We start from the raw sequence: 12,355 nt of genomic DNA, 5'->3' as shown, positions 1-12,355 counted from the left end.
AGAACAAAATTTTACTTTTATCTTTCTTTCTTTCTTTTTTCTTTCTTTATATTCCCAAAATAAATTCTTGGACATTGTATTCTTATAAATGATCCTACAATAGCAGACAATTTTAAATGCATTGCCATGAAGAGAAACATTTTTATGGTACTTTGCATTATTGAGAATGTTTAATATTCATCCACTTATTCTTGCAGTGGGTTATGGTACGGATGCTCTGGACTCCTACTCTGTACCAGGATATGGAGCAGATGTTATGTGTTTGTACGCAGTTCAGTTTTAGTGTGCTCAGTTGTAAAATGGTCCATGAATTGAAAACAAAACAAAACAAAACAAAATGCCATGTTCTTTGTAAAAGCAACCCTGTGAAGCCTTTGGGGTCAGCATTTGGAATTCTCAGGCAAACTGTCTCATTCCTAGTCTGTACTTATTATGTGTACTTGTTTTCTAGCATCTCAGGAATGATTTCTTTCTTGATGCAAGATATACTTAACTGGTGCTATTTTGGTATCGTCTTATAAGTATGAGTGTACTGGTTAGACTCACTCAGGAAGTATTAACATTCTTGGACGCAGAGGAAGGCCAGTGTGTCTAAAAATCTAGTACTACTTTATAATGAATTTCAAATGGAATATTCTTTTGTGGTAAGCGGGCCTCTCACAGTTGTGGCCTCTCCCGTGGCGGAGCACAGGCTCTGAACGCACGGGCTCAGTGGCCATGGCTCACTGGCCCAGCCGCTCCGTGGCATGTGGGATCTTCCCGGACCGGGGCACGAACCCGTGTCCCCCACATCGGCAGGCGGACTCTCAACCACTGCACCACCAGGGAAGCCCCTCAAATGGAATATTATAAAAGGTTGATGAACGAAATCAGTCTTTTCAATACAGTTGACTCTTTTTTCAAATACTACTTTCTTTTAATGGCTCAATGTAATGAAAATGTTAGAAGAATTCACAGCAGATTCATAACCGTTGTAAATTACTTCCTTTCCCTGGTCTTAGGTTAAGCGTATGCTGTTTTAAGTGCTGTTTAACGTTCCATGAAGCTGTTATCTTATAACTTAGACTTTGAGTTAAAGAGAGGTCCAGATAAATAATAAAGAACCCTGATTAATAAAGAAGCCTCATGGGCAGGTGTGAAGGCCCGGCTTCTTCACTTTCTGCCTCTCTTTGCAGAGTCATGTCTGCTGTTTCTTGTGGTTTCCCTGAGAACGAAAGGGCATACGAGTGGGAGGTGAGGGCAGCTGTGCAGGCATGTGTGCGAATGCCACTTCTCTGGGCTGCCCCAGCCCTGGCGGGGGCGGGGTGCCCACGGGGTAGAGGAGGAGCACAGGGGCTCCACTCGGTGGGGGACTTGGGCCCAAAGGCACCGAGAGTGGTTGACCCTGCCCCAGGGCTGCAGGCACGGTGGATGGAACCAGCCTGCTCCCCCAGCTGTCTCTGTGGGAGAACTGGACCCTGAAAACACCGGTGTGATCGGGATGAGGTTAGAGCTGCACCGGACACGCACACAGCGGGTCGGGATCTGTCTTGTTTCCATCACAGAATCACTGTTAGAATTTCTGGAGATTCATGGTGGTTGTAGACAGCCCTTATTTTACAGTTAAGAGAGCAGAGACTCAGAGGACGGACCGATCTAGTTGGGGCTCCATCGTCAGTTACTGGCTGAGCCGGAACGTCTGTGCAGCGTCGTTCACATGGTCAGGGGTCCCATCTAAACCGAGTGAAGGAAATCTGAAAAAGCCAGTAAAACCGGCCTACACTTCAGGGATGATCTTTGACCTGAATTTGAATATTTGCCTGTTGACTAGTTATGTCTGGGTATTTACAATCCATATTCACAAAAAGCGAAAATGATAACGTGTGTCAAGGAAAACCGGACCTTCCCCATCAAATTGTTCCTCAGGTGTCCCCTCCCAGGATTATGACTCTGGCCCGGGAGCGCTCACTCATCCCGGTATTGCAACACCTGGCAGCTGGTGGAGCCGGAGGTGGCCAGTGCCCCGTCCCCGCGACGGCTTCCAGGAAGGAAAGAGGACGCTGCCCTTGAGCATGTCCTCAGAACCTCACCTGGCGGAGGTGCTGCCTGCAGCTCTGTAGCTCAGTTTATCAAAGAACAACAAAATAAGTGGTGTTAGAAACACATTTACACAAACTATTAGGATTTGCACTCAGTTTATTTAATCTCTTTTTCCTGCATTTCACGTGTTACTAAGAGCAACACAGCTTTCATTTCTAATTCTGGTGCTTCTAGCTGATGAGAAAGGGGAAGATGTGGACCCGCTAACGTGGCCAATGCCTTGCCCTGCCTGTGACCCATCGGCAGAGCACGGTGTGACGCCGACGTGCCAGGGCCTGGGTGACAAGCCTTGGTGGAAAGCTTGATATTTTTGAGGCGTTGCTGTGAGCACCAGGTGGGGAGGACAACCATGAAAAGGCCTTTGTCCTCAGGACCTTCCTATGTGGTTGACTGGGAAAGACACCAAGTGCCCTGGAGTGAGTCTCTTCTGGGCTGAGTCCTCGGGCAGAGCCAGGTGAGCCCCTGACGGCCTCCTGGGGACGGTGCTGGCGCTGCCCCTGGGTGGCACCTTATCGCCTAAGAACGGACCTGGCGTCTCCACCGGGGGCCAAGGGCAGACCCCAAGGGCTGACCCCAAGGGCAGATGCCCCGGCAGCCACGGATGAACACGAGTTCAGGTTCTCTCGAGAAGGCTCTGCTTCCCGACACGCCTTTCTCCTGTCTCCTGCGGTGCCCTTTGCTGACTGGTGGAACAGACACCTAGGTTGTGGCCGTCACGGCTCGGAGACATCAGGGTATGATGGGCCAAACACGTGGGGCTCTGTTCCCCGGGAGGTCTGGACGCCCCTGCCAGGCTCCTTTGACGACAGCCTTACCCTGGAGAGTCCTGAAACAGCCCCTTGTAGCCCCAGACTCCCTTCTGAACGCTGGTCGAGTGCATCCACCAGCCCCTGGACACCGTGGCTTAGATGTCGTCCTCAGCAGAGCCCAGGCCGCAGTCTTCCCGCGCTGGTCCCAGGCCCGCCCCTTCCGAGATGCCCCTCGCGCGGCCAGCAGCCCCAGGACCCAGCGGCGGGCTGGGAGGGCTCATGGTGCTTGGCCCTCCCGCCCCGGACTCCCCACCCGCCGGGCTCGCACACAGATGCTCCGTTCCAACCCTGAGCACGTCTCCACCACGTCCGCACTGCTGTTCCCCGGGTCACCCCTCCGGCTTCATTTTCCCCAGTCCAGTGCCCTGAATTCCTTTCAGGGTGCACAGCGACTGCAGTGGCTGATGACACGGTCCTCGTAGATCTGGATGGGGGACAACTTTCTTTATTTTACACTGTTCAGAAGGGAGAATAATTGCTTTTTATAGATTTTTCCAAGAAGTTTTGCTTACAGACATTGAGGAGCTCTTTGTCTTTCTTTCCTTCCCTCCTTGCTTCCTTCCTTCCTTTTCTTTCTTTCTTTTTTTCTCTTTCTTTCTTTTTTTTCTTTCTTTTTTTTCTTTCTTTCCTTCCTTCCTTCCTTCCTTCCTTCCCTCCCTCCCTCCCTCCTTCTTTCTTTCTTTCTTTCTTCCTCCCTCTCCCTCTCTTTTTTGGCATATGGTATTTTTTAAAGGAAAAACTCCTGTGTTTCCCATCTACATCTCGTCTACATTACTTTCAACACTTCTGACACTTCAGGTCACCAGATATGTGGGGTTTTCCCCACACCAGGCAGTTCTGTGACACCAGCTGGGCATCCTACAATTCAGCTGACTTCTGACACTGTTTACCTGGAGACAGCGTCAGATCGACAGTCAGGGGCTCAGTCCCACAGCCCTGCCCATCCCCCCCGAGACACCACTTACAAGTCCAGGGTGTCACATGTGGACCAACTAGCTACAAATTGTAGGTTCCCATGACCTCTTACTTGAATTCCATTAATTTGCTAGAGCAGCTCACAGAATTTAGGGAAGCAGTTTACTTATCAGATTACCTGTTTATTCTAAAAGGGTACATGTAACTCAAGAACAGCCAGATGGGAGTGATGCCCAGGGTGGGGTGTGTGGGAGGATGCGGACCTCCACGCCCTCTCTGCACACACCACCCTCCCGGCACCTCCGGCTGTTCCCCAGCCCAGAAGCTCTCCGAGCCCCCTCCTTTTGGGTTTTTATGGAGGCTCCATTATATAAGCATGATTGATCAAGTCATTGGTCACTGGTAATTAATTCAACCTCCAGCCCCTGTGTGTTGGGGGTGGGGGGACAAAGGAGTGGGGCTGAAAATTCCAAACCTCAGATGGATGGTTGGTTCCCCTGGCAACCAGCCCCCATCCTTAGGTGCTTCCAGTAGTTGCCTAATTAACATAAAGCCTGGTGGGGTTGGAAGGGGTCCATTAGGAATAACAAGACACTTCTTCCTCCTTTATCACTGGAGCTATTTGAGAGCAAAAGCTTCTCTCCTTGCTCTTATTCCTTAGGAAATTCCAAGGCTTTAGGAGCTGTGTGCTAGGACCAAGGACCAAATGTGTATCTGTCTCTTATAAATGACAGTAGCACAGCTGTAGAAATAATTCTTGAATGTAAAGAGCGATGCTAGTCTTCAGTGCCAGGGAAAATGCATCAGACTGCAGTTCTGCGGCCTCGTCCGCCACGTGAAGGCTGTCAGCCGATGACAGCGCCACCTCTGGCGGGACCTCTTTGTTTCAGGGCTCCTTTCTGCCTGTGAACGTGGGCCCAGCCAGGAGGCTCTGCTGGGTTCTTCTCTGGTTTTGTAACCTCTGAGAGGCCAGCCTTGGCTCTCTCTGTCCCCACCGGGGAGCTTTCTTTGGTGCCTAGATATCCTGGGGCCACGATGGGACAGGCTTTGGGAAGAGGATGGGATCGGCCCTTGTGTGTGCGTGCCGGTGCCCCAGTGCTGTCGGAATTTAACATTCGTTCTTATCTGCATGTCCATGGGCCCTTGGTCTGACATTAGTTAAGGCCGGCGGGGAGCTGGCAGCAAGAGGAAAATGTGCCATGACAAATATCCTGCTCTTGTTACTGAACCAAACGTGGGTCCGCTAGCCTGCCCGCAGTACAGGCAATCTACTGACACTAGGAGGAAAGGGCAGTGTTGATTGTCAAGGCACCAAACAGGGAGTCCAGGACAGCGAGTGCTCAGAAAGCCTGAGCTCCCCGATGAGTTTCAGGATGAATTTCAGGAAAGCCAGGTGATGGAGGGGGTCGCAGGGTATGTGATCAGCTCGTCAGTTCTCTGATTGGTAGATGGTGAGGTCACAGGCTGGTGTCACTCAGATAAAGCTTATCTTTAGTCTGTGAGCATTTTAACACAATGACAAGTTCGGGATCCCGAAGAACTAAAAACATCCAGCTATGATGGTTATAAAAGTAGTGGAGGCGCTCATGCCGATAATCTGTATAAGAATTTCCAAATCTATTTACAAAGAAGTGGAAATCGGGCTTCCCTGGTGGCGCAGTGGTTGAGAGACCGCCTGCTGATGCAGGGGACACGGGTTCGTGCCCCGGTCCGGGAAGATCCCACGTGCCGCGAAGCGGCTGGGCCTGTGAGCCATGGCCGCAGAGCCTGTGCGTCCGGAGCCTGTGCTCCGCAACGGGAGAGGCCACAACAATGAGAGGCCCGCGTACTGGAAAAAAAAAAAAAAAGAAGTGGAAATCTCCATCCCTTGGGGAGTCAGATGACTTGTCACAGGAAATTGTAAAATGAGATACCTCAAGCAGATGTGTCCATCTTTGAGTTTTATAGCACTTGAAAAGACAAATTACAACATTCTTAAAAAATTTTCTATTAAAAAAAATGACCAAAGCAAATGTGACTGGTAAGCAATGAAAAGTACCCTTTTAGGGCACCATAGGAAAATACAGGTAAAGGCAAACTATTAAGTTTTAGCTGTGATTGGTATTTCTTGGTTCCCTGTGGGTAGCTGCCACCTTTTTCGAAAAGAAAAACAGTTATAATGCTGGAAAGTAGGTCGTTGGATTACAGGTAGCTTACACCTCAGTCGCCCAGCCTCCAATGCAGCCAGTGACACTGGTGGTCCTGGACCCGGGGCACTCACAACAGGAGGGCGAGAGGTCCCTACCCCCACTGGGTCCAGGGACATTCAGCCGCAGGTCTCTTCTGTCTCATTTCTGGTAGCAAGAAAATAAGCCACTGTTATGATGCGGAGTAAGAAGCCCACATGCCAAGGGTGGAAACATAAATGCTTGTCCCAGATGACGCGCTGGGGGCTGCAGCCTGACAGCCCCCAGGTCTTCTGGGCTGTGTCTGTTTGAGCCTGGTTCAGATTTTGTTATTTGCAGCTTAAGTTATGCCTAACTGATACAATAGGAAAGACAAACAAACAACCCCCCCCCCCCAAAAAAAAAAAACACTTGGATTTGCACATCCTTGGATGGTGACTAAAACCTTGCTTTTCTAAGCCCCAGTCTCCCCGCAATGGGTGCTGGGCGGTCTGGGGAAGCATCTCCACCTTCTCCCTGGTGGCTGCAGGAGCTGCACACACAGTGGCTTCCTACCTGCCCTGGGGACTGTCCAAAGCTACTACTGTTTTCATCCTTTCTCATGTTACCATTTACTTTCTGATAGGAATTAGACCCAGAAGATAATCTGGAAGGGATCATGGCATGCATTCAGGCTCCTAGACCATTGTCCTTAAGGATTCTGAGCTGTCTTATTTTTCATGGGGCTTTTTCCTAATGAAAAGTGTGTTTGCCTTTCACTGATCCAGCTGTACTTTGCAGCCCGAGTGCTGTAGCTTATAAAAATGTGCAGCATGAGGACAAATTAGGTAACTACACCTCAGTTTAACTGTTCTCTCAGATTGAAAGTCAGTCTCATTCCATGGAATAAGCAAGAGATAAAAGAGCATTTTTGTTTTATGTGTGTGAGCATTTGAACCCCTGTTCGTTTTATGTTTTTGAAGGGGCACTGTTGAAGCCAGAACTGCAGTGGCCCCAGGGTACAGCTGCCAAGAAACAGGGACCAAAAGGGAACTGCTTCACTAAACACAGAGCTTTCCTTTGTCATTAGGATATTGCCAGATGGGAATTTAGTGTTTTGAAGGCAGGCATCCCTGTGGATGCCTTTTGTTCCTGACATTGTTGAATGAGATGGAGTTCTCACCATAGGTTTCGAGGAATGCTGGTCCAGGTGGGGCCCTACCTTCGGATGCTGGAGGGATCTGTAAGTGCCAGATCAGCCTGTGGTTGAGGCCCGCAGAGAGAATCAGTATCTAGGAGTCAGAAAGGTAAAAGTAAACTCTTGAATTTAAATTTTCATATTGGAACTGTTGGGACTCAGGGTGGGCCACCTCCAACTATGCCTCAAAATAATCAATGTTGATTATTTTGATTGACTTTTTTTAAACATCTTTTTTGGAGTATAATTGCTTTACAATGGTGTGTTAGTTTCTGCTTGATTGATTATTTTGAATTAAAGTTACTTAAGAAATGGCCAGTGCAAGAGGAACACTCTGAGCCTCCTCTCTGTCTCCCTGAAGCAGGAAGTCAGTCTCTCATGTGAAAGGTGCTTCTCCCTGCATCCAGATGTAGAAGGACGTCCGTATCTCCAGAGATCGGGGATTCGGCCAAGAAGGCTGGATGGACAAAACTTGTGACTCCTTTAGTGGACTCCCCAGGCCCAAAGTCTGTTTAGATTCTTCACTAATTGAGCACCCAAACCCAAGTTTCTTTGTCCTGTCAGTTCCTCACCAATGTATTGTTCCTTTTTCTAAAATGTATAAAAGCTGCCTGCTTTGACCACTTCTTGGGTCCCATTTCTGTGAGACCTCCATGTGCATGAATTAAAATTTGTTTCTTTTTCTCCTGTTCATCTGTCTTGTATCAACTTTATTATTAGTCCAGCCTGAAGTACTCAAGAAGGGTAGAGGCGGAAATTTCACCCTCCCCAAAGCAAGAGTCTTCCAAGTGGACCAAATACCAATTTTTTCACAACACTTCCATTGAACCAGATGTGTAGGAAGAACCACCACATTCACTAATTAGATTCTCATGTCTGTATAAAAGTGAAGAGTAAACACGTTAAGTTTAACAAACCTAATGTTCTGACATTGATAGATACATGAAGATAACGGCTAAGCCACTAGCAGTTGTGGAGAAAGTTGAAGGTTCACGTGTTATGACACTGATGGTTTCAGTTGTTCAGAAAGTTGAAGATTTGTGTGTGATGGTGCTGAAGGTTTCTTAAGGTCCTTATTTATTCAGACACTAAGGACTTGTAAAGTAGGAAAGATGAGCCGAAGAAAGCATTTGACAATATGCAAACGATTAGACATGCTAACTGGGCTCCGTTTTTATGAGCTAAATAATTCCATATACCATATGGTTCCATAGACCTGAACAGTTCTGTGTTTCTTGAGGGATATTGCTGAAATCTGTGATTCCGGAGCACGGTGGGGTCGTCAGGTGACATGGGACTCACCCTTCCTTCCCCCTGTTAGACATGAAGCTTCAGACCAAGCTCCTCAAGGATTCAACTCCCTCAGCCATAAAATTAGAAAACCAAGCAACAAGCAAACAAACAGGTATCCTTTGGGCCTCTTCCTGCTGAGCCTGGTGTTATTCTCCCCCTTATCCTGCGTGAGTATGTTAGGGGGCCATTGCCTCTGTATCACCAACAAATGCCCCGTTTCAAGACCACTGGAGATTAAAATCATATGTTTTTTTTTTTTGCGGTACGCGGACCTCTCACTGCTGTGACCTCTCCCGTTGTGGAGCACAGGCTTCGGATGCGCAGGCTCAGCGGCCATGGCTCACGGGCCCAGCCGCTCCACGGCACGTGGGATCCTCCCGGACCGGGGCACGAACCCGTGTCCTCTGCATCGGCAGGAGGACTCTCAACCACTGCGCCACCAGGGAAGCCCTAAAGTCATATTTTTATCTGTAGTTTTCATGATGACACCAGAGCCCTGACATACCATTTTATAGACGACAGAATGAGGGGCATCAGGAAAGTAAAGCACAGCATCCAAGTCAGTAAATTTAAAAAAGAGTTTGTCAAAAACAAGAGGATGATATGGAAGAAATCAAGGTGAGTGGCACAGGAGAGGAAAACAGACCACACAGGTGACCTTGTGTGCTGGCCCAGGGAGCAGAGGCAGCAAAGGTGAGGGGGCCCTGGAGACCAGAGCCACGGCGGAAGATGCCCACCAAGTAAACCAAACATCATCGCATTTACTGACATCGTCGTGATATACGGTGTAAAAATCTAGAAAGGAAGCCTTCCTTTCTCATCCGTATCAGTGAGGTGTGTCTATGTTTAGTGTTCATCTTTGAACCAAACTCAGTTCATCAGTTGTTACCGAACTCGGGTTTGGCTGCTCACCACTCAAAGCCAATAATTCGAGAGACAAGTGTCAATAGACAGGAAAGGTGCTCTCATCAGAAAACCGGCAGTCTGGGGAGAAGGTGGACTCGTGTTTAGAGACCAACTCTGAAGATTCTGCTCAGCCAGGACAGTGTTTAAAGGGAAAAGTGGGATTTAAGAATCTCAGTGAATCATCGAGGCAGAAGGTTGATTCCTCATCATTCTCCATTATGTGCAGACTGGCTGACTCTTTTCAGATGTTATCTTGCCCACGTGGTCTGCCTGCAGGATTGCCAAGGGGGCCGCTGGGGGGTAGAGAGCTAGCCATTCTTTAACTACTTAATTCTTCATCTTACTTCTTTTTATCTAGGAAAAGAATCAACAGGTCAGGCAAGGCATGGTGTGCATTCAGGAGAGCACAAGTCAAGAGTTAGGTTCAATTGCCTAGTGATCTCATTCCTGTAATCAGGTTTTTAAGGTTAGAGGGGGACGGAAATGGGGAAACAGGAAAGGGGCAAAAGAGCTGCTTTCAGAAGCAACGGAAACCTTAGGAAGAGTTGAGGGAAACGGCAAGCATGTGGGCAGGTAATGCTGCCCGGTGATGTCTGAGCAGTGGACACTTGGGGAGGTTGGAAGTGCTTTATGGCTCTGCACTTTCTTTCTTTACAGAAGGAGGAATATCAATACCTCCTTGACGCTTTCTCTGTTTCCTTGACAAAAGAAAACTGAACTTTCTTTTTCTTCTTTTTTTAAACACCTTTATTGGAGTATAATTGCTTTACAATGGTGTGTTAGTTGCTGCTGTATAACAAAGTGAATCAGCTATACGTATGCATATATCCCCGTATCCCCTCCCTCTTGTGTCTCCCTCCCACCCTCTGTATCCCACCCCTCTAAGTGGTCACAAAGCATGAAGCTGATCTCCCTGTGCTATGCGGCTGCTTCCCACTAGCTATCTGTTTTACAGTTGGTAGTGTATATATGTCCATGCCACTCTCTCACTTCGTCCCAGCTTACCCTTCCCCCTCCCCATGTCCTCAAGTCCATTCTCTACGTCTGTATCTTTATTACTGTCCTGCCCCTAGGTTCTTCAGAACCTTTTTTTTTTTTTTTTTTTAGATTCCATATATATGTGTTAGCATACGGTATTTGCTTTTCTCTTTCTGACTCACTTCACTCTGTATGACAGACTCTAGGTCCATCCACCTCATTACAAATAACTCAATTTCATTTCCTTTTAAGGCTGAGTAATATTCCATTGTATATATGGGCCACATCTTCTTTATCCATTCATCTGTTAATGGACTTTGAATTTGTAAATTGAGTGGGAAAATAGCAGATAGTGCAAAGAAAAAAAAGCATCTGGAAATATATTTCATTTGTTCAATCAGATTCATTTTAGTTTGCAAAATGGCACATTGGAAAAAACACCTTATGTCATCATTTCCCACCCCTTCTTGTCAATTATTTTTCTCTCTGGGCGATTCTCTTCTCTGGACAATTCTCCCTTGAATTGTTCTGTGAAAATTGCTGACACTTTATTCCTTCTAGATTTTCAAGTGCTTTCAGAATTGGATTATTGTGGTAATAGGATCTCAATATTTAACAATCTCAGTGTTTAAAATTGAATGTTTTCCTGAATATTATACTCAGACAAGTTTTTTTGTTCCCTTGAGCCATTCAAAGAAAGCGCAGACAGCTCTCCAGAATGACTGCAGTGTCTGTTCACTAGAGATATGTTTAGACAGTCTAGTGGGAATGGAACACTGTCTGAGATTTCCTCAGTGCCATAACAGGATTGTGCTGGGTAAGAGCGCTGCAATATTACTAAATCAGCAAAATGATGTCTTGGATTCATTAACAGTGTGATGTAGTCAGTGATTAGCAGTCCGTCTGTGCAGCAGAAAAGGGATCTGGAGGCCCAAAGAAAGTACAGACATATTTGTTAACTCAAAAATATGAGGCCTAGAGGAAAACATTCCATAAAATGTGACCAATTTATGCAATAGTCATTAGGGATGACAGTTTCACTCATTACAATAGTCTAATCTTAACAAGAGGTTGAAATCACAATGTACTCTCTATTTTAAATAGCTTTAAAGGGCGTTTTTGGGTGATTATTGGATCTTATTTTTGCAGTTTCCTTCATTGAAAGCGCTGACAAAACAATTTACGTTTTTATTGCATGGATTTCGCAAATATAATTGTGTAGAGAATTAGAGTGATACAGAGGAAAGGCAAAGCTTTTTATTTTTTTAATAATAGTCCACTTTTATTTTAATAAAGCTAGTGACTATGTTGCTTGGATCTGACATCTAATATACTTTGGGAATACATTTCAGCCCTAATTAAGATAAATGGCCCACGATGGTAAATTCTGATTTTGGTAATCAGCTCTTCTGTATTACCAATGATTTCTCAGAAAAATGTATGTTTCTTTGTGGCAAGCACTTCATTTTCTCATTGCATTTTTTTCTGCTTTGATGACAAAAGGATAAAACCCATTTCACTAAACGGGCCTTGCAACATGTTAGTTTACACCTCGTGGAGCTTCCGTGGCTGAATCGTTGGTCCTCAGCATCCATATGCTGGTGGTTTGATCTTCAGTTCAGCGGTTTGAACTGGTTACACGGTGTGGGAGCTGGGTTGGCCAAGTCTCGTCGGAGGACCAGGCTGATGCGAGGCTGCTCTCGGGATCAAGGTGTCCTTTTCCACCCTCAAGGGTCCCTGTTTGGATGCCAAGTCACACCGTCACTTTACAGTTAGCCAGCTGCTGCTTTCCAGAAGACTGCTCTAGGGATTTAAAGTGTCTTCATTAAAGAAGCACAGGCAGAGTCTCCTCTGGTGGCGCGGTGGTTAAGGATCCTCCTGCCAATGCTGGGGATACGGGTTCGAGCCCTGGTCCGGGAAGATCCCACATGCCGCGGAGCAACTAAGCCCGTGCACCACAACTACTGAGCCTGCACTCTAGAGCCCGTGAGTCACAACTACTGAGCCTGTGCACTAGAGCCCGTGCTCTGCAA

This window comes from Hyperoodon ampullatus, assembly GCF_949752795.1.
Source record: "Hyperoodon ampullatus genome assembly, chromosome: 17".
In the NCBI taxonomy this organism is placed as follows: domain Eukaryota; kingdom Metazoa; phylum Chordata; class Mammalia; order Artiodactyla; family Ziphiidae; genus Hyperoodon; species Hyperoodon ampullatus.
Note: the sequence above shows the minus strand (reverse complement) of the source record.